This window comes from Aulonocara stuartgranti (assembly GCF_965226115.1).
Source record: "Aulonocara stuartgranti genome assembly, chromosome: 13".
Classification (NCBI taxonomy): Eukaryota; Metazoa; Chordata; class Actinopteri; order Cichliformes; family Cichlidae; genus Aulonocara; species Aulonocara stuartgranti.
In genome coordinates this window covers 7,939,367-7,966,329 of record NC_138949.1, presented here as the reverse complement: position 1 = coordinate 7,966,329, position 26,963 = coordinate 7,939,367, and the positions used below count along the sequence as shown (strand labels likewise).

Sequence of the window (26,963 nt, the reverse complement as noted above, 5' to 3'; positions counted from 1 at the left end):
GGGAGCTTGAGGGTCCTGCGCAGTATCTTAGCTGTTCCCAGGACTGCGCTCTTCTGGACAGAGATCTCCGATGTTGTTCCCCGGATCTGCTGGAGCCACTCGCCTAGCTTGGGAGTCACCGCACCTAGTGCTCCGATTACCACGGGGACCACCGTTACCTTCACCCTCCACATCCTCTCGAGCTCTTCTCTGAGCCCTTGGTATTTCTCCAGCTTCTCGTGTTCCTTCTTCCTGATATTGCTGTCATTCGGAACCGCTACATCGATCACTACGGCCGTCTTCTTCTGTTTGTCTACCACCACTATGTCCGGTTGGTTAGCCACCACCATTTTGTCCGTCTGTATCTGGAAGTCCCACAGGATCTTAGCTCAGTCATTCTCCACCACCCTTGGGGGCATCTCCCATTTTGACCTCGGGACTTCCAGTTTATACTCGGCACAGATGTTCCTGTACACTATGCCGGCCACTTGGTTATGGCGTTCCATGTATGCCTTGCCTGCTAGCATCTTGCACCCTGCTGTTATGTGCTGGATTGTCTCTGGGGCATCTTTACACAGCCTGCACCTGGGGTCTTGCCTGGTGTGATAGACCCCAGCCTCTATGGATCTTGTACTCAGAGCTTGTTCTTGTGCTGCCATGATATATATATATATATTTTTTTTTTTTTTTGATTGTTTGTTTTCTGTGTTTTTTAGTTGCAGTTGCATAGCTGGCTCCACTTATGTTAACAACGACGGACTGCTTGTGCGTGTCACATCTAACAGTGTTTTTACGTGCGGCTGTCTGCACCTGATGTTCGCGTTGACAGCTCTCAGTCGACCTTTTTCACAGCGTTTTGACTCGTCATAGTAGGAAAATTGCTGGTGTTACTAATACCTTTAGCAGTAGCTTTGGCGTCTTTAATCGTCTCGCCAGGCCGGGACGCTGTTAACAATGAGCCGGCATGAACGATATCTGGACTTCAGCTCTCATTTATTGACACTTGCACTTTTCCCAAAGTAGGCTCCACCAAGAAGGATTTCTAAGCTCATACTGTAACGTTACATGTCACCTTTTCCCAGACGGTTGCTTTTTCATTAAAGATGAGACCTCTTTGCTGGAGACGGGCTCATAAAAGCAGCCTTGTTTTGTCCCTTGCTCTGGTCTTATGTAATCTTGTTTGCTTCAGGTGATGCGCAGGCGATGACAGTTGTAGCAGCCCGGTTGCCTGAGCCAAGGAGTCATCAAAGAGATGAGCTCAGCTTGATGCTGAGGTGGCAACAGGGGGAATAAAGGTCTCTCTTCCTTGTCGAGGTGTGTGTATGTGTCTGTGCGGGGAGGACGGATTAGGACAAGAGGAATGCAACGGGCTGTCAAAGCGGCTGACAGTTTTGTCTTTTCGTTCTGTTTTTCTTCTCTGTCTTTTTAAACACTGAATTTGCTCTTTCCCAACCTGTACAAGGAGAGCGAGTACACAGAGCTGTGTTGTTGACCCCGAAGTCGCTCTTCTTTGTCACAGGGAGATGAAAGACGAGAATTGATAAAAGGAGCATGTAATAAAGTCAAGAAAGTGTTACCTCTGGGCACCCTTGCAGGAGTCTGTGGAGTTCAATATTTGACTTCAGCTCAATATTCAGCTCATTCCCACCGCTCATGCAACCGCACACCAAATCGCAAATCACAAAGTCGCCTGACAGACTGACTGATGTAAACTCTCTGTAGTTTGTAATCCCATTATTTAATTCATTACTTAGACAGTGTGTGTGTGTGTGTGTGTGTGTGCTATATTTGACTGTGTCTGTTGTGAGGCATCTGTGCAGTGACTAAGTTCCAGCATACTGTTTAGCAGCCAGCTCAAATGTTATTGCCCATGGAAACCAATTAAAACCAGTTTTCCGATAATCTGAGCATTGTTTCTATGTCAGGTGTATGTCAGGTGTATGTCAGGTGTATGTCCATTGTTTTAAGGAGGAAAAGTGGTTGGATGTGTGCAAAAAAACTCTTAAAGTGTGTACGTGTTTTCCTTTTTGTTAAGTACTTTAAAAAACTCCCAACAACAACAGCAGGGGGTTGCCGACTGTTCATGAAGTGCCTCCATTACTGTTGCTGTGCTTGTAAAGCTTTTCATTCTGTTGAGGCACAAATGCAGTTTGCAAGAATCACCGTGGAAGATTTAACACTTAAAACTCAATGGCTCCTTGATTTTTAGGAAGAGGTAGATATTTTCCAGTTTTCCAATTTTTTTGTTTTAGCTGTAACTATTGGAACTAAGACAGGATCTCATTCAGTGTTGGTCAAGTTACTTGAAAAAAGTAATCAGTAACTAATTACTGATTACTCCCCCAAAAAAGTAATCCCGTTACTTTACTGATTACTTATTTTCAAAAGTAATTAATTACTTAGTTACTTAGTTACTTAGTTACTTTTTAAAAACACGATTTACAACCTGAAGAGGTGATAAAGTGATAGATCTTTCAGCCCAATTCTACTTTTTCTACATAATCCATCATACAAAATGTAATCAAATGGAAAAGTCTCTTTTTAAAACTTGTTTTATCAGTTTTAATCTTTTAACTTTATGCATCAAGCAAAACATTTAATTATATGCAACATTCTCTGACTTGAATAAATTAGTTTAACATTTAAACCTATTTTCTACACATTCCAGCACATAAAATAAAATATTTTTTGTGTTTTCACTCACTCTTTCAAACAGATGCAAGTAAAACACAGCAGAAAATAAATAAAGTCAAAGACTCAGCGGTCCTTTTGCTCTATTTTCACCTGTAAAGCAGGAGCAGGGTAGGCGGAGGGTTACCCTGGTGCAGGTGTGCTGCGGTCAGTTGAAGAATCCGCGCGAGTGTCTCTGTGAGTTTCCCATCACGTCGTAGCTACTCGGTGCTTGCTCGGAAGTTTAGGGGTTTTTTTCGCTGTAAAAAGAAGTTTTCTTCCCACGCACGATGGACGCTAATGTTTTTGTCACTTTTTATGGAATCAAACTCAAAGTAAGGTCAGTACTTCCACACTTTAAACGCTGCACGCTCATACTCTCTCCCGCACTCGATATATTATCCATTGTTGATCTGCACACAGCTGCTGTCACCAACGTCGCACTTGCTTACGTCACTGTCATGAGACATTCTCGCAAAAAAAATCACGGTTTTAGTAACACAGTAACGCAGCGTTCCTACGGGAAAGTAACGGTAATCTAATTACCGATTTTGCAATAGTAATCCCTTACTTTACTCGTTACTTGAAAAAAGTAATCAGATTACAGTAACGCGTTACAAGTAACGCGTTACTGCCCATCTCTGATCTCATTCTTGTTTTCTTTGAAGGATTTCCACTTGGAGCTTTTTGATGGCTGTAGCTATCTTTGACTTTGCATGCTACTCCTGTTTGTACAGTGGATCTGCTCTCACAGCAACACATACCCCCTCCAGCTCGGATGCTTGGTAGTTGGTAGCAAAAAGCTTTATTGTTTTGGTAGTTTAATGATGGCTGGTAAGGATTTTAGCAGAATTCATACTTATAGTACCTTTCAATTTCTTTGTCATTACAGTAGGCAGCATATGTCCTCAGTAGACCTGTGAAAAAACTGATAACCTTACTTAAATACTCATTTGCAACACTACTGATGCCGACATTGTCGCCTCCTCCAGATGACACACAACTTCAAACATTAGTGCTGCAGACAGACAGGAGCACAGCTCCTGCCCTTCACCAGTAGCTGAACTCGTGACCAGTAGCACCAACTTGGCAAAGCATCTTAAATACTTTTGTGAGATCAGTAAAGCTCATCTTTCAGTGACTTGAAATATTTTTGATTAAAGCCGTTTTTGAAAGGCTTTTTTAAAAAGCTCCATATGAAGTTCAAAAGCACAGACGCAGCCTGTTTCACGGTAGAAATGTCAGTGCCAGTGGCATTCATTTCATCTTGGCCTAAGATGATATCATTTAACATTTTTTGACAAAACGATTACCATATTAATTTTCACAATTCAGTTCTATCATGCAGAGGTTGCTGCTGTGACTTTTGTGCTCACTGTTAATGTTTCCATTTCAAGCTCTCATCTGTTAGCTTTGACCATAGTTTCCTATTTTGGCCATGATTACAACGGTGATCAGCTCTACTAACAACAGCACTTGGAAACAACAAGCTTACCATCTTGTTGTTTTTTTTTTTTTTTATATCATCATCATCATCATCATCATGAAGAGCAGAAAATAACATAAAATCAGACCTCCAACATTACCCGTTACCTCAACGATCACCTTTTATCAGCCTTGTGGACACATGAGTATCAGAGTGCAGAAAAAAAGCATGAACTGTGGTAAAATTGCCGTTTCCTGGCTTGGTTTCAGAATTTATAACCCCTGCTCATCAATAGGTCAGCAGATATTTGTTATAGCAGAGAATAACTTTCCATCAGTTATTCTGCTACACACCATACAAATACCTAAAAATCTAAATCCACATTAGTGCAGTTAAGCTTCTGAATCTTCTTTAAGCATCACACTACATTTTCACTGTCTGTCCTAAGTGTACAAGGAGTAATACGTCACACTAAGTCCAGTTCAGCAGATGTCCCAGCCTCAGGCGCACACAGTCCTCACGGCAGTAAGCTTTTTTTGACATCCACAGACCCAGCAGGAACCCTGGGCTTGCACATCTCAGAAAAACATAGCATTTCTTCCTGTAATAATTGAAATAACCATTTAAAAACGGAATTTTCTGTTTCCTCAGGTTATCATTCTATAATATCAGAATGCTTTGATGATATCCAACATTTCAGTGTGAGAAATATGCAAAAGGAAAATCAGAACATCAGAAATCACATTTTGTTGTGGAAATGTCATCATGTGTCCTCATTAATGACATTGTAGCTCATAGTAATGAAACAAATAAAAGTACCTTATTATATAATAATAATAATAATATTATTGAAAAGCACCCCAGTACTGATATTCCAGAGAGTGAAAACAACTTAGCAGACATGTACACTTTGGAAAAGGATGTTTCCTAAGTGGTAAAAACTATGAAAATGTGCCTAAGGCCATTAACAATACAGAGTTGTACGAAAATGCAGAAAATAATAGATTGAACACAGGTTCAGTGAGAATACACACAGCTGGGAATCTACTGAAATCCACTGTATAATCTTTATTCCACAGTTTGAGCTTCGCTTTCACTGATGTCTTATATGAGACTTAAGATTTTAACAGGAAGAAACCTCAGACAGAACCAGGCTCTGGGAGGGGCAGCCAAGTGCCGAGAAGGGTTGGAGGGCAGGAGGACAGGACAAAAGGAATCAAGGAGCTGTATGGATCAGCTCTCTGGAACGAATTAATTTGGTTTCGTGATGTTTAAAGATGTGTTTACTGTGCATGGTGAATTTGAGTTTCATAGTTGTGAAGTAAATTTAGAAATGACAATGAAACATTTGAAGTTTGTCTGCATGCATCAAAAAAAAATATTCACAAATGCCAGTGAAACACTTTCACTTGAGTCCTTTATTTCTGATATGCAATTAATTAAATTTCAATTTCAGTTACAATTTTGGCCTCCAGTAGTTGTTAAACCAGGATATTTAAGATCTGATGATTGTGCTGTGTTCTGTCTTGTAATCGCTGACTCGTTTTGCCTTCTGGCACGTTCCTTTTCATTACGTTTGCATCTCCATAAAAGCTCACTTTTTTCCAGACTGTGGTGCATTTAGTTCAGTTCACATTTATTTATTTGTTTGCTTTTTTCATTTTGGATGGTAATTCAAATTCAAAGAAATCTGCTTAAATAAAAAAGACCATTTGTTTTTGTCTTCAAATTGAATGAATCCATTATTTTGTTCAGTGTGTGTGAAAAATTATTTTACTTAATGTGAAATAATTGATTAGGGAGAGCTGCTTAAGCCAGTTTGCTTCATAGGTCAGCTTGTAGCTGTGATTAGTGGAAGCACACCAAACGGGCCAGTTACTGGCCTGTCAGCTCGCCTAAAATAACCCTTTTTACTGGGGCCATCATGCCATTGCTTATTTCAAACCCTAGATATCTAAAAACATAAACCATCTGCTAAACTCTTAGCAGGAAGTGGTTGTGGTACAGAGGACACAACTGCTGAAGACAGACACCAGCGTTAGAATTCAGTCCTGTCTGTGGCTGGGTTTCGACACCAAAAGCACTTTGATTAAGGTTTGGAAAGATCCTTGTTTTGGTGAAACCTGAAAGCCATTGGTGCTCAAGAAAATAGGGTTTTTCTGTGTATTAAAGATGAATACAACTTTAAAAGCCAAATACAGGGAGTGCAGAATTATTAGGCAAGTTGTATTTTTGAGGAATAATTTTATTATTGAACAACAACCATGTTCTCAATGAACCCAAAAAACTCATTAATATCAAAGCTGAATGTTTTTGGAAGTAGGTTTTAGTTTGTTTTTAGTTTTAGCTATTTTAGGGGGATATCTGTGTGTGCAGGTGACTATTACTGTGCATATTTATTAGGCAACTTAACAAAAAACAAATATATACCCATTTCAATTACTTATTTTTACCAGTGAAACCAATATAACATCTCCACATTCACAAATACCGGTATACATTTCTGACATTCAAAAACAAAACAAAAACAAATCAGCGACCAATATAGCCACCTTTCTTTGCAAGGACACTCAAAAGCCTGCCATCCATGGATTCTGTCAGTGTTTTGATCTGTTCACCATCAACATTGCGCGCAGCAGCAACCACAGCCTCCCAGACACTGTTCAGAGAGGTGTACTGTTTTCCCTCCTTGTAAATCTCACATTTGATGATGGACCACAGGTTCTCAATGGGGTTCAGATCAGGTGAACAAGGTGGCCATGTCATTAGTTTTTCTTCTTTTATACCCTTTCTTGCCAGCCACGCTGTGGAGTACTTGGACGCGTGTGATGGAGCATTGTCCTGCATGAAAATCATGTTTTTCTTGAAGGATGCAGACTTCTTCCTGTACCACTGCTTGAAGAAGGTGTCTTCCAGGAACTGGCAGTAGGACTGGGAGTTGAGCTTGACTCCATCCTCAACCCGAAAAGGCCCCACAAGCTCATCTTTGATGATACCAGCCCAAACCAGTACTCCACCTCCACCTTGCTGGCGTCTGAGTCGGACTGGAGCTCTCTGCCCTTTACCAATCCAGCCACGGGCCCATCCATCTGGCCCATCAAGACTCACTCTCATTTCATCAGTCCATAAAACCTTAGAAAAACCAGTCTTGAGATATTTCTTGGCCCAGTCTTGACGTTTCAGCTTGTGTGTCTTGTTCAGTGGTGGTCGTCTTTCAGCCTTTCTTACCTTGGCCATGTCTCTGAGTATTGCACACCTTGTGCTTTTGGGCACTCCAGTGATGTTGCAGCTCTGAAATATGGCCAAACTGGTGGCAAGTGGCATCTTGGCAGCTGCACGCTTGACTTTTCTCAGTTCATGGGCAGTTATTTTGCACCTTGGTTTTTCCACACGCTTCTTGCGACCCTGTTGACTATTTTGAATGAAACGCTTGATTGTTCGATGATCACGCTTCAGAAGCTTTGCAATTTTGAGACTGCTGCATCCCTCTGCAAGATATCTCACTGTTTTTGACTTTTCTGAGCCTGTCAAGTCCTTCTTTTGACCGATTTTGCCAAAGGAAAGGACGTTGCCTAATAATTATGCACACCTGATATAGGGTGTTGATGTCATTAGACCACACCCCTTCTCATTACAGAGATGCACATCACCTAATATGCTTAATTGGTAGTAGGCTTTCGAGCCTATACAGCTTGGAGTAAGACAACATGCATGAAGAAGATGATGTGGACAAAATACTCATTTGCCTAATAATGCTGCACTCCCTGTAATACTGCCACCACTACAATGAGATATTACAAGATTAGTACAACATAAAGGCTATTGTTAACAGAAGCATAAACCTCATCAATTCATTGTCAGCATGTTTTACAAAGTCTGTGAAGGCAACCTGTTTCTTACAGACTGAGTTTTTTAGGTAGCTGATTGAGATCAGAGGAAGTGACACCGTTTTTAATATCACTGACAAGGGACAGGATGGGCATGGTGGTTTGGTGTGCCTCTTTGTTGTCAAACCACCCAGAGTCACTCTTCTTCTTTGTGTTGCTGTTTTGGGATCAGTTGTGTTGGCAGAGAGTTTGTCACACTGCATGCATACACATAATACACTTACTGAGGGAAATTGGGGCAGAAAATCAAATCTTGTTTATGTCTCTAAAACCCAGGTTTACATACAGTTTGTCAGTAATCAGATTTCTGCCCAAGCCCAAGGGCTTTGGGTTTAATTATTTTGGACACTAAACATAATAATCTTCCCTTTCATCCAGCTGCACAAAGCAGTACTTTGCGTGTCTTAAGTCTGTCATGCCACGTGCTCTTATAAAAGCTCACTAAGAAACACTTTTACACAACACATGGCTGAAAATCAGGTTTCTCCTTCACTGATCCACATATTTAACCATTTTTCCCTTAATCTCTTATCCCTAATTAATAAGTTTCTCATTTACTAGTGCTTGTTTCCACACATGCAGATTTACCGATTTGCTATAGTGGCACCCAAAAACACACATCCCTTTTCTCATTCTCACCGAATTGTGACACTATTAAATCTGACACAGGCTCCTCCCTTCCAGCTGCCCCACATACCCCAGGGGGAGGATTTATGCAAACAAACCTGCTTCACTTCACAAATCAGAGGTTTGCATAAACAGCCACAGTGCTACTTACAGGTGTAGGCGTTTATTTGAAGTTAGAAAATCTGGTTTGGGCATCACCTGACTGTTGAACTGAATACACAGCTCTGTCCTATATACCTGTAAAGACTTACAGAAGTCAGGTGTATCTGGGGCAAAGCATGAAGTGTCGTGCCGCAACCTCAAATCAGAGCTGCTAAGGTGAAAAAAAAAAAAAAAACCCTAAAAACTGGGCCACAGTGTCCGTGTCCTTAAATACGCCGCTATGCATGTCACGAGTCACCTCAAGCACCGTTTGGCATTAGTTGGTCTGTGCTTGGCTGTTTCTTTTCTTTCTTTCCTTTATAAGATCTCATTGCCTTCTGTTGTTTCACTGTAAGTTATACTTATACGGGTTCTTTCTTTAAGTTAATACACGCAGGCAACATATGTCTGCATATTAAATAGTTCCTGAAATCACACCATCCCACTGAAGCACATACATTTATGTGTTAATGTGAGGACAGCTGGCATAGGAAGTGAACATGCGTTTTTCAGCCCTTTGTGTACTTTTCACCTTTCAGGGGTTAAAAGTAAAGAGTGTAGTTATCTTTTTTCCTACATCAGTACCTCTACCTTAAATATATCACACTGCTGGACAGTATAGAGCTCTATTTATAGTACATATCTCATTTTTTTTGTCCTTTATCTTAGAGGCTCTTTGTGACTGCTCTTCCTATCCCTCCACTACATTCCATTTCCCACTGTGCTTTAAATAGATCTCTAATGTATCCCTCTGCTAACAGTCGAAAGGTTAGTATGGCATTTTAACCCCAGAGCGCGGTCCATTTCTTCACCACAATGTGTCACGGCCCAGTGGTTTGTGAAACTAGGTCCCACTGAAAAAGCACGGAGATGGTGGTTGGGGTTGGCTGTTGAGACACGGCTCTTAATAGGGACTGGTTACAAGAAGCAGGGAGCAGCTGTCTACACACTGACTCACACATCAGCTTTTGTAAAGTGTTAACAATATAGTGGAAACTCTCTCAAAAGTGTAGGCAAGTTTAACATTTCCTGAAGTGTTATGTAAAAATACTAAGAAAAAAAGTTGTTGTTTTTTTTAAAATAATGAAGTTGGTGTTAACATATCCAGATCAGTTACAAATAAGAGGAGAAAGTTGGCGATTTCTGTTGTGTCAACGATCCCTGGCCCTAAGGAGCCAATCAGCAGCCACACAGGCAAACGTGACCTAGTCATATTGCTCCTCTGACAATGTAACACTAGTTATAATGTCACTGCTGAGGTTCATATAGTAGAGGCTCATGACACTTTCATCTGTGAAATACCCTAAAATCTGTTGTAATCATTGTGCTTACTTTGGTTACTTGCTAGGTCACTAGATTTCTGCAGTGGCAGTTTGCATGGAAGATGCTGATTTGCCAGAAAACCTTCTCCAGCTTTGCCAATAAGTATGTGACTCGAGCAACCTACTAGCAACTAAAGCAACTGTAGTGCAGCAACCCCAATGCGTAAAGACTAGTCAGTGGCCCTCCACTAACAAGTGCAGGTATAACATGTTACTATACTCTTCGGCAATCACAAAGTCCCAGGTTTATATTGTTAACCGGTAAGTGACAATGGGTTTTGTTTTACAGAGTAATGCAGAATTGATGTAGTAACTAGTGTAATGAATTACTTTCTAAACCGTGAACCACCGGTTGCTATCAAAAAGTGTGAATTCTGTGACTGGTGGTTACCATGGGGTCTCTGACGGTCTTTAGGCCTGCGTGAATGCGGCTTTAGCGATCATTTTCACTACTGCTGGTCTGAGGCGTAATTGTAAATTGCATATATAATTGGCATGGCATTTGTTCAGTGCTTTGGGAGAATCAGCTAGAGATATTAATAATACATGTCAGAACTACAACCTGCTGTGATTTTTATCCTAAATGAAGCATTTTAAACCTTTATTTGGGACTAAATCCCCTAACTATTGATTTGAATGGTTATTCTGAACATGTTGTTTTCATGTCTCACTGATTATTGTATGGGAACTTGTGATAAATAACTGCCTTAATGCATTGCTCCAGGGGCTGTTGGGTAGCAAGTCTTACTCTTAGGATTGTGATGCAAGAGAACCTTTGCTAAGAAATGCTGGTTTCCTTATTGCTCAGTCGCAATGCAAAGAATCCCAACCACAGTAACATTTTATGTCAGTCACTTAATAGAACCTGAATTATCTAGTTGTTGTTTTTTAAATGTCAAGGTTAAAACTGAGTGTTTTCATTATTAATCCATCTGCAAATTTCTGTAAAAATGCTTGTCCTTCATGGTTTTCAGAACTCAAAAAACTTCAGAAAATCCCAATAATGTCGTTTATAGAATAGTTTAAGCTTTAAAAGGCATCCAGCTGTAGAAGCAGTGGTTGTAGTTTTGCAGTAACTTCACTTTAAGCGGTTATACAGAGGCCTACCTGGTTTCATGATGACCTTTGAGGAGTCATGCAGGGCTTTTCAGTAAATCCATTTTCCTGTCACAGTAGAAACTTGACTCCATGCTGCAGGAGAACACTAACATTGACTTAAAGTGTAGACAATCTATATTTGTGGTCTGGCTCCAGATAATCATAATTATTGGATATAGATAGTAAACCTAACACAATGCCTTCCCTGTGTTTTATTAATGAGAGAAGACGAGATGAATGCACAATGTGCAGATTCTGGCCCAGGAGTTGTGAATCACACAGAATTAATTATGCCAATGCAGGGACTACATGATGTGCCACCACCGTAACGTAACAGACAGACACACACACACACACACACACACACACACACACACACACACACACACACACAAAAGGCTTGATTGCCATGGTAACCTCAGAAGTTTTCACACGGTCCAGATGATGTTTCTTTGTGACAGTGCCGTGCATGCGAGAGTCCCCATGCTGCAGTGCAGAATTATCATCTGAAGTGTTCTCATCTTGCATCCTCTTCGTCTTGACTGCCTTAAGATGTATGATACAGCCTCCTGCAGGGAGTCCAAATTCACGTCTCCTTTTTCATTCGCTCCAGCATGGCTCTCGGTTTACAAAGATTTACTCGACATCTGTGCGAGTTCTTCATATCACATTCAAAGTATACTCTTGTAGATGCACCTTTGTATAAGAGAAGTAGCCTAAATGCTACAGTTGCATTATCACTGCATTGTCTTTGATAATAGAGCTGGATCTGTATCGGTACAGAACAGTGACCTAATTTGCTGGCTGCAGGTTAAATACAGTTTTCTGTCCTGTTCTGTAACCTGTAACTATTTGTAGCGCTTGTTCCCTGTGTGGTTTGCTCAAGTTGTCCAGGATTTTATTAATTTGCTGTAATTAAAATTTTCTTTTTTAAAAACTATAATTTTTTTTCTCTCTGACTGTCCTTCACAGATTTGAGTAAATTTATTCTTCTTTCTTTTGATGGACTTTCTTTTGCGGTCATATTTAAATGACACTTCTGAGGCTACAGGCCAGAACCAGTACTTCCAACAAACAGTCCAACACTGGAGACTGTCTCCACCAACAAAACTTACTAGAGCGGCAGCTGATACCCACTAATACTACAAATAGCCCATAAATCTGTGGGAAACACTGATGTCACTTTCAAACTTTCCACAGTCAAAATCAATGGAGAAAAACTTGAATCACAGCATCCCTACTGGTAAACGGGATATTGATTGGACTGTTCTGCAAAAAGCAGGCTAGACAGAAACAATTTACCAGATTATTGTATTTTTCCCTCTTCAGAGGAAAATGTGAATAAGATGCGCAGGTTCTGGAGTAATTGCCTCATTCACGTGAAGGCAATCAAAGAAAGCAAAAAAAAAAAAAGGAGAAGCAGAATGAACAGAAGTCTGGACACATCCAGGAGGTAGACGTGGTACACCAGATGTACGGACCAGTCTCTCCAGTCAGGGAGAAGAATGTAGGAGGTGAATAATGGTTGTAGAAGTAAGCGGGCATGTCTGCTTAGGGAGGGACACAGTAGTTCCTAGCAGCTGATAATGAAACACTTAGTGAAACTTTGGCAATTGACAGGCACATCCCTGACCTTTCCCTCCATTGATCTTCTTTAGCGTACCAGCTGGTCAATTCCATTTTAATTTGATGAGTAACCTTAGGAACTAGGTATGGTGTGTGAGTCACATGCTCTAGGAGTTGTTTTTGAATAGAGGTTCATCACATTAGCGAGGCGTGCATATGCACAGAGCTATAAAAAAAAAAGCCTTAATGGCTGCATTCATTTTCTAGCAGTGTGACTCTTTTGTGTTGTCATAAAAGCTGTTCAGCAGATGAAGATCAGAAAAGCATGACAAATTAATGCACATGCGAGGAGACTCAAATGATAAGCAAACGCGGGCATTAAGTGCATGGTTGCACGGACACGCCCTCTGCATGTACCTCCATATCCTTGTCCAATTATCAGTTGAGACCCATGGCTAAAATTGTCACGCCTGTAAAGACAATGAGCTCCTTTGTGCTTGTGAATATTCATAAGGTGCTCTGTTTAGAGAGCCTCCAATTAGGCTGTATTAGCACTCCAGTGTACAAGGAGAAAATGATGATGATGGCTGCTCAGTGATGATAGTGATTTAAGTAAACAGATTCATCAAATGTGGCCTTCAGCAGGCTGCGGATGCACTTCCCTGTCGTGTCAGTTTGAAATTGAAGGAGGCGATCACTTGCTTTTTGTGTCAGTAGTTTTAGAGTAAACTTTTGCTGCATACAAGTCTCCTAAGTAAACAGGAAAACACCGAGCTTTAAGGAGCTCCTTTCAGAGGCGGTAGTCTCATCTGTATAAACAAGTAATGTATCTGTGACCCATATTTCTCACAGACTACCAAATACGCTTCAAGTTGTGCAAAGGCGTCTTTTGAGCACGGTCTAATAACTGGAACTCCTTGAAATGAATCGCGCAGCAAACTTTAACGATCGCCCTTTCACAACATGCAGCTTTTCCTCTGCTGTTCAAAAGAGTCCCATCCATCAATAAAGATCAAAGAAAATCAGTGGAAGATCAAGATCGCTCGAGAAATCCTGGATTCAAAATGTGCTGAAATTGTGTAGTACAGTCTTCTCCTGTGGCCTCTCAATTCCATTCAATTTGATGCTCAATATCAAAGAGTGTAGGGTTGTCCCAGCAGCAGCTTCTACTACTACAGACCGTGAAATATGGCTTACTACTGCCATAAAATATTCAGTAATCATGTGGGAGAAGAAGCTGCTGTGAAGCAAGCAGGTCTTACTTGGTTGCGCTGTGTAGTGTCACATGCACAGCGAAGAGTCACATGCACTCACACTCTGATTCTTCTACCACAATGACAAGTTGCACAAAGCACGTAGCCCTCATCATCCAACAGTGCGTGCTGCAGATGCAATAAACCTGGCATATTGGTTCTGTGCACTGTCTATGCAAATGGAAACCTGTCTGCAAAGCGCTGAGAAATGGCTTGTACATGCACTGATAACATAGCACAGAGCAGACAGCATAGGATTGGATTAGGAGCAGAAGCATATTCTCAAAAGACGTAACAGGAAGGGATCGATGCTAGGAGGTTTTTTGATCCCACTCCAATGGGCTCGTCCACACAGCGTGCATTCACTCAGTGTGATTTGATGGCTGGGTCGTACTCTAAATGCGCTCTGCATTAACATTTCAGGGTTCACTTTCTGCAGCGAGCTGCTTTACATCCTAAAAGGGACTCGGCCGTACCTTGATATTTGTTCATTATTACAGATATTTCACAACTCATTTTCCCATTTTGATTTATGTGTTTGCACGAACCCAGGGGCAACTGCAAACTTTTCATCGGTGTATTGCATTATTAAACAGAGAGCATGTCTGGTACATCGGCACGCAAACTGGGCAGTCATTTATCACAACGTGAATCACCTCTATGAGGTTTCCTGCTTGATTACAAACACAATGGTATCCTAAATGAGAAATTGGTATTAAATCCTGGTGAGAGCATTCCTCAACACTATGTAATGTGGGATGTTTAAAAGGCTTTTAATGAACAACATTCCCAATCCTAAGAGTTTGTGAGCAACAATTGGCAACAAAACGCCCACAAAAACAGGCAACTACCCAACTCCGACCCCAACCCTAGTTGTCCTAAATAACTAATAAGTAGTAGTTTAGAAAGGGAATGATGCCTCCTGATACAGATTCTAAATGACTGACTCTTAGTGAGATCTAGTATTACCAGCTCAGCATCTTTGCATTAAGTGGCGGTACATAGACGAGTCTAGAGTTGGATAGTCTTCTCCACAGTTTTATCGTGAAACTATAGTAAGGCTAATTCAATTAAATTTGAATCTGATAATATTTGATAGCAGCGATTCGATGAATTAATGGGCAAACGTTCTGAAAAGCTTGATCGCCAGGCTGTTGGCGATCACTCTGACCATTGTAAATCCCTGAGATCTTCCTTCATTGGTGTTCATATATTCAAGTTTTACTGATATCAGCAATATTATGTTGCATCCCCATTAGTGTAGTGCTTCGCCTCCTTCACAGTTCTACCCCAGCTGGATCCATGATAGTCGAACAGTATCACAGTCCAGTTTATTGATTATGTGATAATTCTCCTCCACTTTGGTATATCCTCTTTGGGGAAGTCGTGGTGAAATCTGAGGCCTCATAGTAGAAGATGAGATCTCGTGTTTATATGTGCAGATGAATGTACTGTATCTACTCAAGGAATGCAGTAGTTGTGAAATTGTAGTGGATACTGATACAGATTTTTAAAATACCCATTTTGACCAAAGTTGATACCAATGTTTTTTTTCTTTCTTTTTAAAAAACATTTATTCCCTGTATGGAGCAGGGGGAAAAGGTCTGAACAGTCTTTTAAAAAGTAAAAATTTACAACTTCAATTCCAGAAAAGTTCTGATGCTTTGTAAAATGCACTATGAGAGTTACAAATTCACAATGAAACCTAAAAAACACGTGAAATCTTTAAGCAGACAAAATCTAGCAATTTAAGAAAAAAAAAATGATTTGATGGCACTAACAAAAAAAAAACAAACCAAAAAGTTAGGGCCTTCCCTGACCTGTTGCTCTAAAACCTGTAGATATTGTTCAGCACTGATGGTGCAAGCTGTCAGTTCCTTAGGCATTAATAGGCATGTCCACACCAACCGAGATGTAGGCTTTTGAACTGAGTGCTGATAACAAACTGGATGGTCCCTCTTCTCTTTAGCCTAGAATGACCTCATTGTTTTGTTAAAATGATACATTGTCTCAGTTTAAACATTTGATAGGTCTTCTATGTTCTACCTTCACAATTCATTGCGTTCAACTTTTATTTACATTTTTACCAGAGTCTCAACTTTTTGGGGCTACTGGGGTTATATTGAACACCATCCAAGACACAAATGATGGGACACACAAACCCTAACAGTCCTCTCAGTGGTTGTACCTTGAGCCTAACTGGTGTTTAGTTATTCTCTCCACTATCTAATAGTGCTTCTCAGAAGAAAGCTTGGGGTGTAAGGTTAGAGGAGATAATCATTTCTTCAACATTTTCATAATTACAGACATGAAACAAAAGGAATTTTTGACTAAAGTATGGGAGGTCTTCCCATTCTTAACATTTTAAATACACTTCTATGCCAGGATGAAACTACGACGCCGTAAACCAGCCCAGCTAATGTTTCTCAAGTAGACGATATTTCATAAATAACGCAAACTTGCGTCCCTCGTGATAAACAGCCCCCAGCATCTGTTTATACTTGATTCTGTCAAACCTCTCTTATCTGTGGTTACTTACATATGAGTGGAACTCATAATTCATCACTCTGGATCGATTGCCACCACTCCTTCTCTCAACAACTTTTTTTTCTTTCTTTCTTTCATGCAGGGAGCAGCAGCTGTGATGGTGAATAAATAAAGTATATAATAAAATAATAAATAAAGAATAATGAACCTCTGTGAAGATTACATTATCTCAGGGTTTATAATTAATGTCCAAATATGACTATAAAACCTTTGTGCTGCACATTAAAGTCATATTAGCTCTTATATATTACTGAAATGTTTGCATGCCTCAGCATATTCCTCCTCCTCTCCTGTGTTAAATACAAACTATGCATTTAACTGAGCTTCAGTTTGCTTTGGATTTTCCTTTAATAAAACCCTAGTTAAAGAAAATGGCTTTGAAAGTTGTCTCTCTAACTCATTATCTCCTGGTGTGTTATTAGCAAGGTTAATGATCGAATTGCATAATGTATTTTTCATCATGGTCAGGAAGGTGCCCTCCTCGTTTTCACCTTTTTCACCTTCCCTGTTTTTGCTTTAATCATCCTCTGTGTTACAGTTGATTCTATTGAGTGCAACCATCATAGAAACAAGTGGAGTTTTTCATGAGCTCCCCGAGCTACTACCATCAAGGTTATTGGATTTTATTTTTGTTCATTTTTGTTTTGAAGTTGCTCCGGAGCAACAAAGGTGCGAGAACAGATCCACGCTCCGGGTTGCAGAGTAGTAAGCGATACAGCGTTTCTCTGAATGTCATCAGTAGTGACGGAAAGGCAAAGACACGCTGACGGACGATTAGATGGTGTTTGTGGACTGAGATGAGCTATATGGAGCAGCTCTGGTTCTGGAGGCTGAAATCATATTCATTTTCTCCTTATATAGCTTGAGGTGATGGAGCACTTTCACAGCTCGGGCTAAGATGAAAACAAGCAAAGAAAACGGCGTTAGAAAATGTCTGCTTCAAGCTTAGATGCATTAAAGCATAAGAGTCAGGGTGCATTTGCCAAAAACATCCATTAGCAGAGTTTAGAGTTATATTAGGTGCACCGCTAACAGGTGGTGGAAGCTGGGTTTAACTGTGACATTAAACTCAAAATCTGCATCTTAAAGTGCTTCTATAATGCTGCTTCTTATTTTCTGTCATAGATGCAGTTAGGTCCATAAGTATTTGGACAGTGACGCGTTTTTGGTATTTTGCCTCCGTACGTGCCGACAGTGAATTTGAGATCAAACAATTAGGATGTGATTGACGTGCAGGCTTTCAGCTTTAACTCCAGGGATTTAACAAAAGTGCTACATTAACTGTTTAGAGAATTACAGCCATTTTTGTACACGCAAACCCTTCATCCTGCTACTTCTATCAGCAGCCACATCATCAAAAAACACTAGTGATAAACTAAGACTGGCAGCCATATGTGCTCATGCCATAGCATTTCATCCACCGTCTTTGACAGATCATGATCTGTTTTCCCTCCTCCAGACTCATCCCTCAATTGTAGTACAAGTTTTTCTTGGTTTCATCTGTTCAAATAATATTTTTTTCCAGGCTTTTAGATTAATCTAGCCTTTCTTTTCACGGGTAGCTTCTCTTTCATTGGCAGTGCTTTCTTTCTTTTTTGAAATGTATCAGATTAATAATTTAGGAAACACTTGAGAGTTTTTAAGAGTTTGCCGAGCAACTACATTTACCTGCTTAATTTGTCTGGAAATGACGATGCCGGAGGCCTCACCTTCCCGTGAAACTGACATCCCATCTGAAAATTCTGGACTTTGTATGAAAATGGCTCCAATTCCTAATCAGTTCATGCAAAACAGGCGTTGAATTAAAACATGTGCAAGGAGTACAAAATAAAACTTTGCCAAATCAAACATGTGGCGCTGTCTGCTGTGGTGACTTCCTTGTGACAAGGGAGCAGCTGAAATGATCAAAGTATAAGCACTACAGAATATAAAGTGAAATTTTTGCAGAAAAACCTAATGAAATTCTTGATGTTGATTTTTCTAGTCACGTTTCATGTCATTAATAAAAGTATGACTTTCCATGAGAGATGGAAAACTATCCCAAAGATTTGCATGGTAGTATATATGACCACACACACATCCACACACTCTCACTTTCTCTGTCACCTGACATGGGTTCTATGCCAACATCAACACCTCCACAGGAGCCAATCCCCCCATCGAGGACCCCTGTGGAGCCTGCTCAGCATATTATCCTTGTGTTTCAGGAGCTTACAGCCCCCATAGGAGGAATAGATGTTGTCATTCTCCCATTACCTCCATAGTAAGTCCATTCACTAACATTCACTAAGACCGTTGTCTTTTGTGCAGCGTCCAGTGAAAACCGAGTGCGGTAGATAGAGGCAGCATGCTGTTTGCTGCAGATACTTTAAAAAAAAGAAAAAAGAAACCAGCCTCATTCACCATCATCTTGCTTGTTTCTCTGGAGTACCACTTGTGACGTGGCACAAATTGAAAATACAACCAGCAGTCTTCTATCGATTTTAAGATAATTTTCCCAAGCGTCATCATAGAGTAGATGAAGGTAATTGAAGCCTTTCTTGTGTCGTGTGGATGTACTGTGAAGAGTTCCCTTGTTTGTTTAATGAATGGATGTCCTCTGTCCTTTAATCATCTGCTTCAACACCCGCTGAGGGAGCTGTGTAGAAATCAAACACTTGAAGAGTGCATACAAAAGTGCAGGACACTCACTGTGAGTAGTACGAAAGTACTTTCATTAAAATCACATTAGAATAGTTGGTTACACAGAATTTGATTACATTTCACAAGTAAATAAAAAGCTCCCTGATGTACAGTGGGGCAAAAAAGTATTTAGTCAGCCACCGATTGTGCAAGTTCCCCCACCTAAAATGATGACAGAGGTCAGTAATTTGCACCAGAGGTACACTTCAACTGTGAGAGACAGAATGTGGAAAAAAAAATCCATGAATCCACATGGTAGGATTTGTAAAGAATTTATTCGTAAATCAGGGTGGAAAATAAGTATTTGGTCAATAACAAAAATACAACTCAATACTTTGTAACATAACCTTTGTTGGCAATAACAGAGGTCAAACGTTTACTATAGGTCTTTACCAGGTTTGCACACACAGTAGCTGGTATTTTGGCCCATTCCTCCATGCAGATCTTCTCGAGACCAGTGATGTTTTGGGGCTGTCGCCGAGCAACACGGACTTTCAACTCCCGCCACAGATTTTCTATGGGGTTGAGGTCTGGAGACTGGCTAGGCCACTCCAGGACTTTCAAATGCTTCTTACGGAGCCACTCCTTTGTTGCCCGGGCGGTGTGTTTTGGATCATTGTCATGTTGGAAGACCCAGCCTCGTTTCATCTTCAAAGTTCTCACTGATGGAAGGAGGTTTTGGCTCAAAATCTCACGATACATGGCCCCATTCATTCTGTCCTTAACACGGATCAGTCGTCCTGTCCCCTTGGCAGAAAAACAGCCCCATAGCATGATGTTTCCACCCCCATGCTTCACAGTAGGTATGGTGTTCTTGGGATGCAACTCAGTATTCTTCTTCCTCCAAACACGACGAGTTGAGTTTATACCAAAAAGTTCTACTTTGGTTTCATCTGACCACATGACATTCTCCCAATCCTCTGCTGTATCATCCATGTGCTCTCTGGCAAACTTCAGACGGGCCTGGACATGCACTGGCTTCAGCAGCGGAACACGTCTGGCACTGCGGGATTTGATTCCCTGCCGTTGTAGTGTGTTACTGATGGTGACCTTTGTTACTTTGGTCCCAGCTCTCTGCAGGTCATTCACCAGGTCCCCCCGTGTGGTTCTGGGATCTTTGCTCACCGTTCTCATGATCATTTTGACCCCACGGGATGAGATCTTGCGTGGAGCCCGAGATCGAGGGAGATTATCAGTGGTCTTGTATGTCTTCCATTTTCTGATGATTGCTCCCACAGTTGATTTTTTCACACCAAGCTGCTTGCCTATTGTAGATTCACTCTTCCCAGTCTGGTGCAGGTCTACAATACTTTTCCTGGTGTCCTTCGAAAGCTCTTTGGTCTTGGCCATGGCGGAGTTTGGAGTCTGACTGTTTGAGGCTGTGGACAGGTGTCTTTTATACAGATGATGAGTTCAAACAGGTGCCATTCATACAGGTAACGAGTGGGGGACAGAAAAGCTTCTTACAGAAGACGTTACAGGTCTGTGAGAGCCAGAGATTTTCCTTGTTTGAGGTGACCAAATACTTATTTTCCACCCTGATTTACGAATAAATTCTTTACAAATCCTACCATGTGGATTCATGGATTTTTTTTTCACATTCTGTCTCTCACAGTTGAAGTGTACCTCTGGTGCAAATTACTGACCTCTGTCATCATTTTAAGTGGGGGAACTTGCACAATCGGTGGCTGACTAAATACTTTTTTGCCCCACTGTATGTTAGCGTGGATATTTATACTATAGCCATTTATTGACTGAACTGCTGGCACTTTACCTTAGCCAGCGTAGTGGTGGTCCACTATATGTTGGGATTTAAAGCCTCAGTGACCTATATAGCTTCTACAATTCTTTTCTCTCAGCCTTGTGCATGAAGGGATGGTTACAGGAACGGCTATGTCCACAATAATTACCCCCTCAGCATGGAACAAGGCCTGTAGTCCTTTACCCCTTTATCTAAAGAGCAGCTCCTTTCACCAGGCTGGATAAAAGGAGGAGGAGGGGGGACTTTTGTTTCGTTTCCCATTACCCAGTGACTCATACTTCGAGGAAGTGCTGTGATACTGGGTACATAGATCGATGGTTACTAAAAAACAAACTTAAAAAGAAAAACAGTGGAGGTGGATGATTTTGATTGTGTCATGGTGAACTGCGTAAAATCATTTAAGATGCTGAATGAATATTTGTTAGGTTTCATTTGTGAATAGCATCTGACACATCACGCCAGCAGCGTGTCTCAGTGCCGTGTGAAGGTTGGCCTCCTTTTATTGGAGGCAGATTCAGCGTTTACTCAAGTCTTCGGTGAAAGCATGAACCCTGTGAGGAGAAGTTCACAGTTGATTTAATCTTTTCATAACCCTTCATGTTTTTTGACTGATGTTAAATTGGAAAGAAGACCAAGTTTACTAGTGTGGAGCCATAACACAAGGTAAATTTACCAGCCACTTTGTTAGATACATGTACGGAGCTGCTTGTTAAGACAAATATCTAATCAGCCAATCACATGGGAGCGACTTGGTGTATTTAGGCATGTGGACATGATGAAGTTTAAACCAAGCATCAGAATAGGGGAGAAAGGTGGCATAGCTGTTGATGCTGCGCTGACTATTTCAGAAACTGCTGATCTGTTGACTTTTCGGTGACAAAAAGAGAAAATATCCAGTGAACGGCAGTTCTCTTGGGAAAACTGCCTTATTGATGTCAAAGGTCAGAGAAAAATGGCAGATAGGAAGGCAACCGTAGCTCTTACAACCATTTGTTACAACCAAAGAATGCAGAAGAGCATCTTGCACAACATGTTGAACCTTGAAGCAGATGCGTTACAGCAGCAGAAGACCACACCATGCACGCCAGTCAGCTAAGAACAGGAAACTGAAGCTACAGTTCTCAGAATTTGACATGAGAAGTTTGGAAAAATGTTGCCTGGTCTGGTGAGTCTCGATTTCTGCTCTGACATGCAGATGGTTGGGTCACAATTTGGCATAAATAGCATGAAAGGATGGATCCATCCTGCCTTATGTCAGCTGTGCAGACTAGCGGTGGTGGTGTCACTGTGTGGGGGGTATTTTCATGGCACATTTTGGGCCCCTTAGTACCAACCAAGTAGCAATAATACTAGTATTAACATGCTGAACATGTCCATCTCTTCATGAGAACGGTGTACCTCTCCTCTCATGGCTGATTCCAGCAGAACAGCGTGCCGTGTCACAAATCTTAGATCATCTTAAACTGTTTTCTTAAACACGACAGTGAGTTCAGTATACTCTAATGGCCACTGTCGTCAGCAGATCTCAGTCTAATAGAGCACCTTTGGAAGGTGATATAGGAATCATGGATGTGCTGATGCATTCATAACTTGATGGACCCTTATTTGTAGAGCAAATCCAAATGCAGAGTTACAAAGTGCTTCAGAGTTTGAATAAAAGCCACACGTTAAAAATAACTTTACATTTTCAAATCAACCATACAGTCATACTAACATATACACATGCAAATGGTTCCAAACTATGATGTGCTTTGGTCATCAGCCAATCACCTTAAAGTTAATTTAACTCCCAACATTCACAGTTTGGTTTCTATTCTTTGTTTTAAGTCAACCTTAAGACAACCAGTTGTGGCGTTCAACCTACATACTATTATTAAGCTGTATGAAGTAAACAGAGATAAACATGCCAATTAAAACTACAAAGCAAAACAAACTCATAATGAACTTTGAGTAACCAGTTTTTACCCAACAAACAACAACTGGAGCACAGCCAAAACATCTGGTTGGAGCTGTTAGATCTTTTGACTCAAGGAGTGCCAGAGCACAGACATGCTGTGTATTGAGATGCTTCAATTCTGGCTAAACATTATTGATGAATCATTAGTTTGAAAGGGCGAGTCTCTCCTGGAAGCCACTCATTATGTTGCCACGTGAAAGTGTGTGGAGGAAAAAGTTTGAGAATCAAAGAAGAGACCTCGAAAGAAAAGTTCAAGCACAACTTACTTTGTCGCCTCTGCAGGCCTGGAGCAGGTGTGAATATTGGAACGTCACTTTGGTAAAGGCACAAAAATTGCCAGACAGCCTCCTCACTTCTGATGTCACAAACCTTAGTACGGGAAAGGGATTTCCAAACCTGTTTATCCTTCTGCTAATATATGCTATACTGGCACAGGACCCAGATGAGAAGCTGAATCATCGCTCTCGCTGGGAGAAAGACCTGGTGAATCTATGAAAACACTGCGCTAGATTAAATTTTTATTTCATTTTCTTTATCCTTTTTAATATTGCACAGAGCTACATTCATGCTACAGTGCCTCTGTGTTTTGGACCTGAGGTGCAGTCTGAGCCGTGCCATATGAGGGGATTAGCTATGTACAGAGGGAGCGTATCAGACTGTCTCCCAGACAAACTACAGAAAACACACCCTTGTCTTTGAAATCACCTGGCAAGGCGGGGGCCTGCCTTCTCATTCAGCACTCAGAGGCTGGTTAGCAATGGGTCTGCCTGGAGGAGCCCAGTCTGTGTCTTTTTTCTCCCATTATTGCTCTTTGTCTACACGGAGAGGGCGCTGAGTGACTTATAAGGAGAAGCTGCATGAGTTGGCATCACGCCTGCTGTTACACATGCGCACACACACATGCACATGCGCAGAGCAGAGGTAAGTCTTAATCAGTAACACAGATGACCAGAAGGCAGGGGTGGAGGTCCATCAGTGACCATCTTCATCCACCCACATTACCACAGCTGGAGTCTGCACGTGCAGGGTTAACCTTGAACAGGAAACCTGGCAGTGTACAGTGTTTAGAAAAGTGCGTATTTCTCTTTTGTTCTGTGGTTTTGGCATTTTGGCTACATATTTTGTTTTTTGTACATATTTTTATAAATCTTTATGTTTATTTACTTTGTTATTTTTTAAAAAAATAAAATTTTTATATATATGTTACATTTACATTTTCGTGCAGTTTTTTGTATCTGTTTTTGTATTTTGGTATCTTTACCTGTCTCATAAATTCAGGGCTACATCCTTTCTATAGACAAAGAGCTTATCTTGGAGCCTTCAGCTTCTTCTTTAGTACTTTCATAGGTGGATGTAGGAAGTAACAATAATATGTGATGATAATCTGTGATACATGAAATAATCTTATATTAATAGTAATAATGGATCTGTTCCTGTCAGGAAAATGCTTGTGCAGAGGTTTCATTGTCCTTATTACCACCACAGCTCTGCCTCGCAGTGACAGTTTAGTTGCAGTTTCGAGGCTCATTTGTGTACCAGCATAAAGACTTTCCTCGCAGTGAGCTGTGATCTCAACTACTGAGCTGATGCATGCTATAGTTACAGCTGGATATTTTTTTCTCTTTCGTAAAGTGTTTAAACATCGTTCATTATTAATTGTTTTACATATTTTATCTTTTATGAACGTCAACAAAAACACTGCTTAATCCCATTATCCAACAGATAACCACCCATTTCTCAATGCAGTGATACGCTTGAATTAAAGTACTAGAAACAATTAAAATACACTGTAATTAGTACTTTTAACAATTTGATAGATGCCTTTTATTATATTTTTAACATCAGCATGTTGAAGGACTTGTTGAGAAGAGAGTGCTAATTTATATGCTAAAATATGTTTTTCTGCTTGGTCAAGAATATGAAAACACTTTATTATCCTCTAATAGATTTTCTAAATGCTTGGTGATCGCAGGACACACGTGGTTGTTTGTGTAATGTTGTTCACACTAAGAATTTTAAAAGGAAACTGACAGTTACAAAACTTTTTTTCGTTTATTTGTATTTGTTTTGTTGTTGTTGTTGTTTTTTCTGCATACCATGTCCAGCTTTTCTGTATAAAGTAATGAAGAATCTTGGATTTGGTGCTTAAAACTTCGTGAAACTGTAACCGTATTTCATTCACCATAAATCACTATCTGATTTTGAATAGTTTTCTTATCAGATACAGAAGTCTAAAACCAACATTTCTCTGCCTGGGCTGCCTTGTAGCTCTGCACGTTGTCTCTTCAATGTGTGACCCCCTCCCTCCCCGAACAGTCGGGGGTGAGTGCACTAACGTGTCCGGTGTTGCCGTTTTAATGAGTGTTTGCTGGAAAACGAAAAATACAAGGAGTCTGCAAGATGGATTTGTACGTTTTCACAATGGGGGAGTTTGCGTAAGTGCTAGTAAATAATTTTCTCGAGTGTGTACGTTACACATGCTAATTTTGGAATTGTTTTTATTATTTTGCTAGCTAGCAAACTCCGGGATAAATGATTGAAATGTACTCAGTGTGATGCAATACGGTGCCGCTATTATAACAGTTAGTTATTGCAGGGTAATTTATGTAATATGCTGTGAATTTAACCAAGACTACACAGCAGTAGCAGTATTGCGAGTTACTTCCCCAAAGTGAACGCTTTAAACGTTAGCCCGATGCTTAACTAGCCAACTTAAGGCTTTCTGATTAAAGGCTAAAAGCGGCGTTGTCACCGAATAAATAGAATATTGATTATATTTTTGTGTATTGCTGCAGTTTTTTCAAGTATTAACTTGGTGCTTTTGGCAACCTTACGGGGAAATAATGGTAATATGGCTGATCCATATGGACACAAAGAATATAGACTTTTTTATGCTACCGAAGTTCCCTCGCTTTCATTCAAAATCTGTTTATCGTTAAACAACTTAAACATAATTGCCTCAAACTCACATTAAGGCCTGTGGGACACTATCAGCCACTGAAACAGTAGACAAATGAATATTTCATACCTTAAGGCTGCCTGTTTGTTTAAGGGAGATGAACAATACATTATAATTGTATATAATAATATCACAGATGATAGATTTAATAGGTTTTTGAAAGATGCTTGTGCATTCAAGTCTTATATGTTGAATTGAACCGAGTATGTCAACTGTTCAAAGCTTCTCCCAGTCAGTGCTGTTCTATGTGCCTGTCTTACTGTACATGATGTTATTAGCACAAACACTTTAAAGGTGATAATTTAGGACTTCAGCAACACAGACTGCAATGTAGTTAAGCATCTTACAGTTAGTTTTGAATGAATCAACTTAAAAAACAACACAAGCCAAGATCTGTCTCCTCCTATTTTTTGTGTCACACAAGAAAGAAGCATCAAGATCTGATGAGAAGACTTATTAATTTGGCCTTTGACATGGTCTTACTGAGGTGATGCGAAGTGAAATATGCATCCTTTTTTGTGCTGGCCAAGTTTGAAAATGGACCCTGAAAATGGTTTATGAACCCAGAAAAAGTCACACGTGGAGTTAAAACCTCTCATAGCAAGTTAATCATATTCAATTAGTTTGATGCTTTAAGCACAGAATTTAGTCACACAGTCAGGACAGCATCTGGTTTACCTTCATCGGTAAACATGTTTATGCAGTACATAGTAACAGTGTGGCTGAGTCCTCTGGTTCAAATCAGTTCCACTACATTTGGAGATGTAAGTCTTAACCTGTCACATGCATCGGGAAGGAAAATACAACCAACATTTAAATGTCTTAATTAGATTTATTTTAAGTGTCGTAATGAGCTGCTGAATGTGAAAGTTAGCAAATGTTGATTTTACTGGCCAACAGTTACAGTGTTGGCTAATTACTCTTTACTCTGAGTTGTTGAAACAAATCTTGGCTGTTGTCTGTTGTTGGTTAATCGGATTCCTGAGCGCTTGTGTTTGTGCTCAGCCAAAGACGTTGTTTTGTTTTTGTTTTTGTTTTTTTTTTTTAAATGTTGAAGCAGCTCTGCTCTCCATAGCATTTATTTGTT

General features: G+C 40.4%; 1 protein-coding gene across 4 annotated transcripts in view; it reads left to right on the top strand.

Annotated features, from left to right (window-relative positions):
• stk32c (serine/threonine kinase 32C) overlaps positions 1–26,963 on the top strand; it is a 101,449-nt gene that overhangs the window by 15,980 nt on the left and 58,506 nt on the right. The window contains exon 1 of one of the 4 annotated variants that reach the window (XM_082556403.1): positions 25,256–25,352. The exons of the other annotated variants lie outside the window; for them this stretch is intronic. The gene's annotated coding sequence lies outside the window, so the exon portion shown is untranslated. Of the gene's footprint in view, positions 1–25,255; positions 25,353–26,963 lie in introns of those variants that run through there. 4 annotated transcript variants of the gene reach the window in all.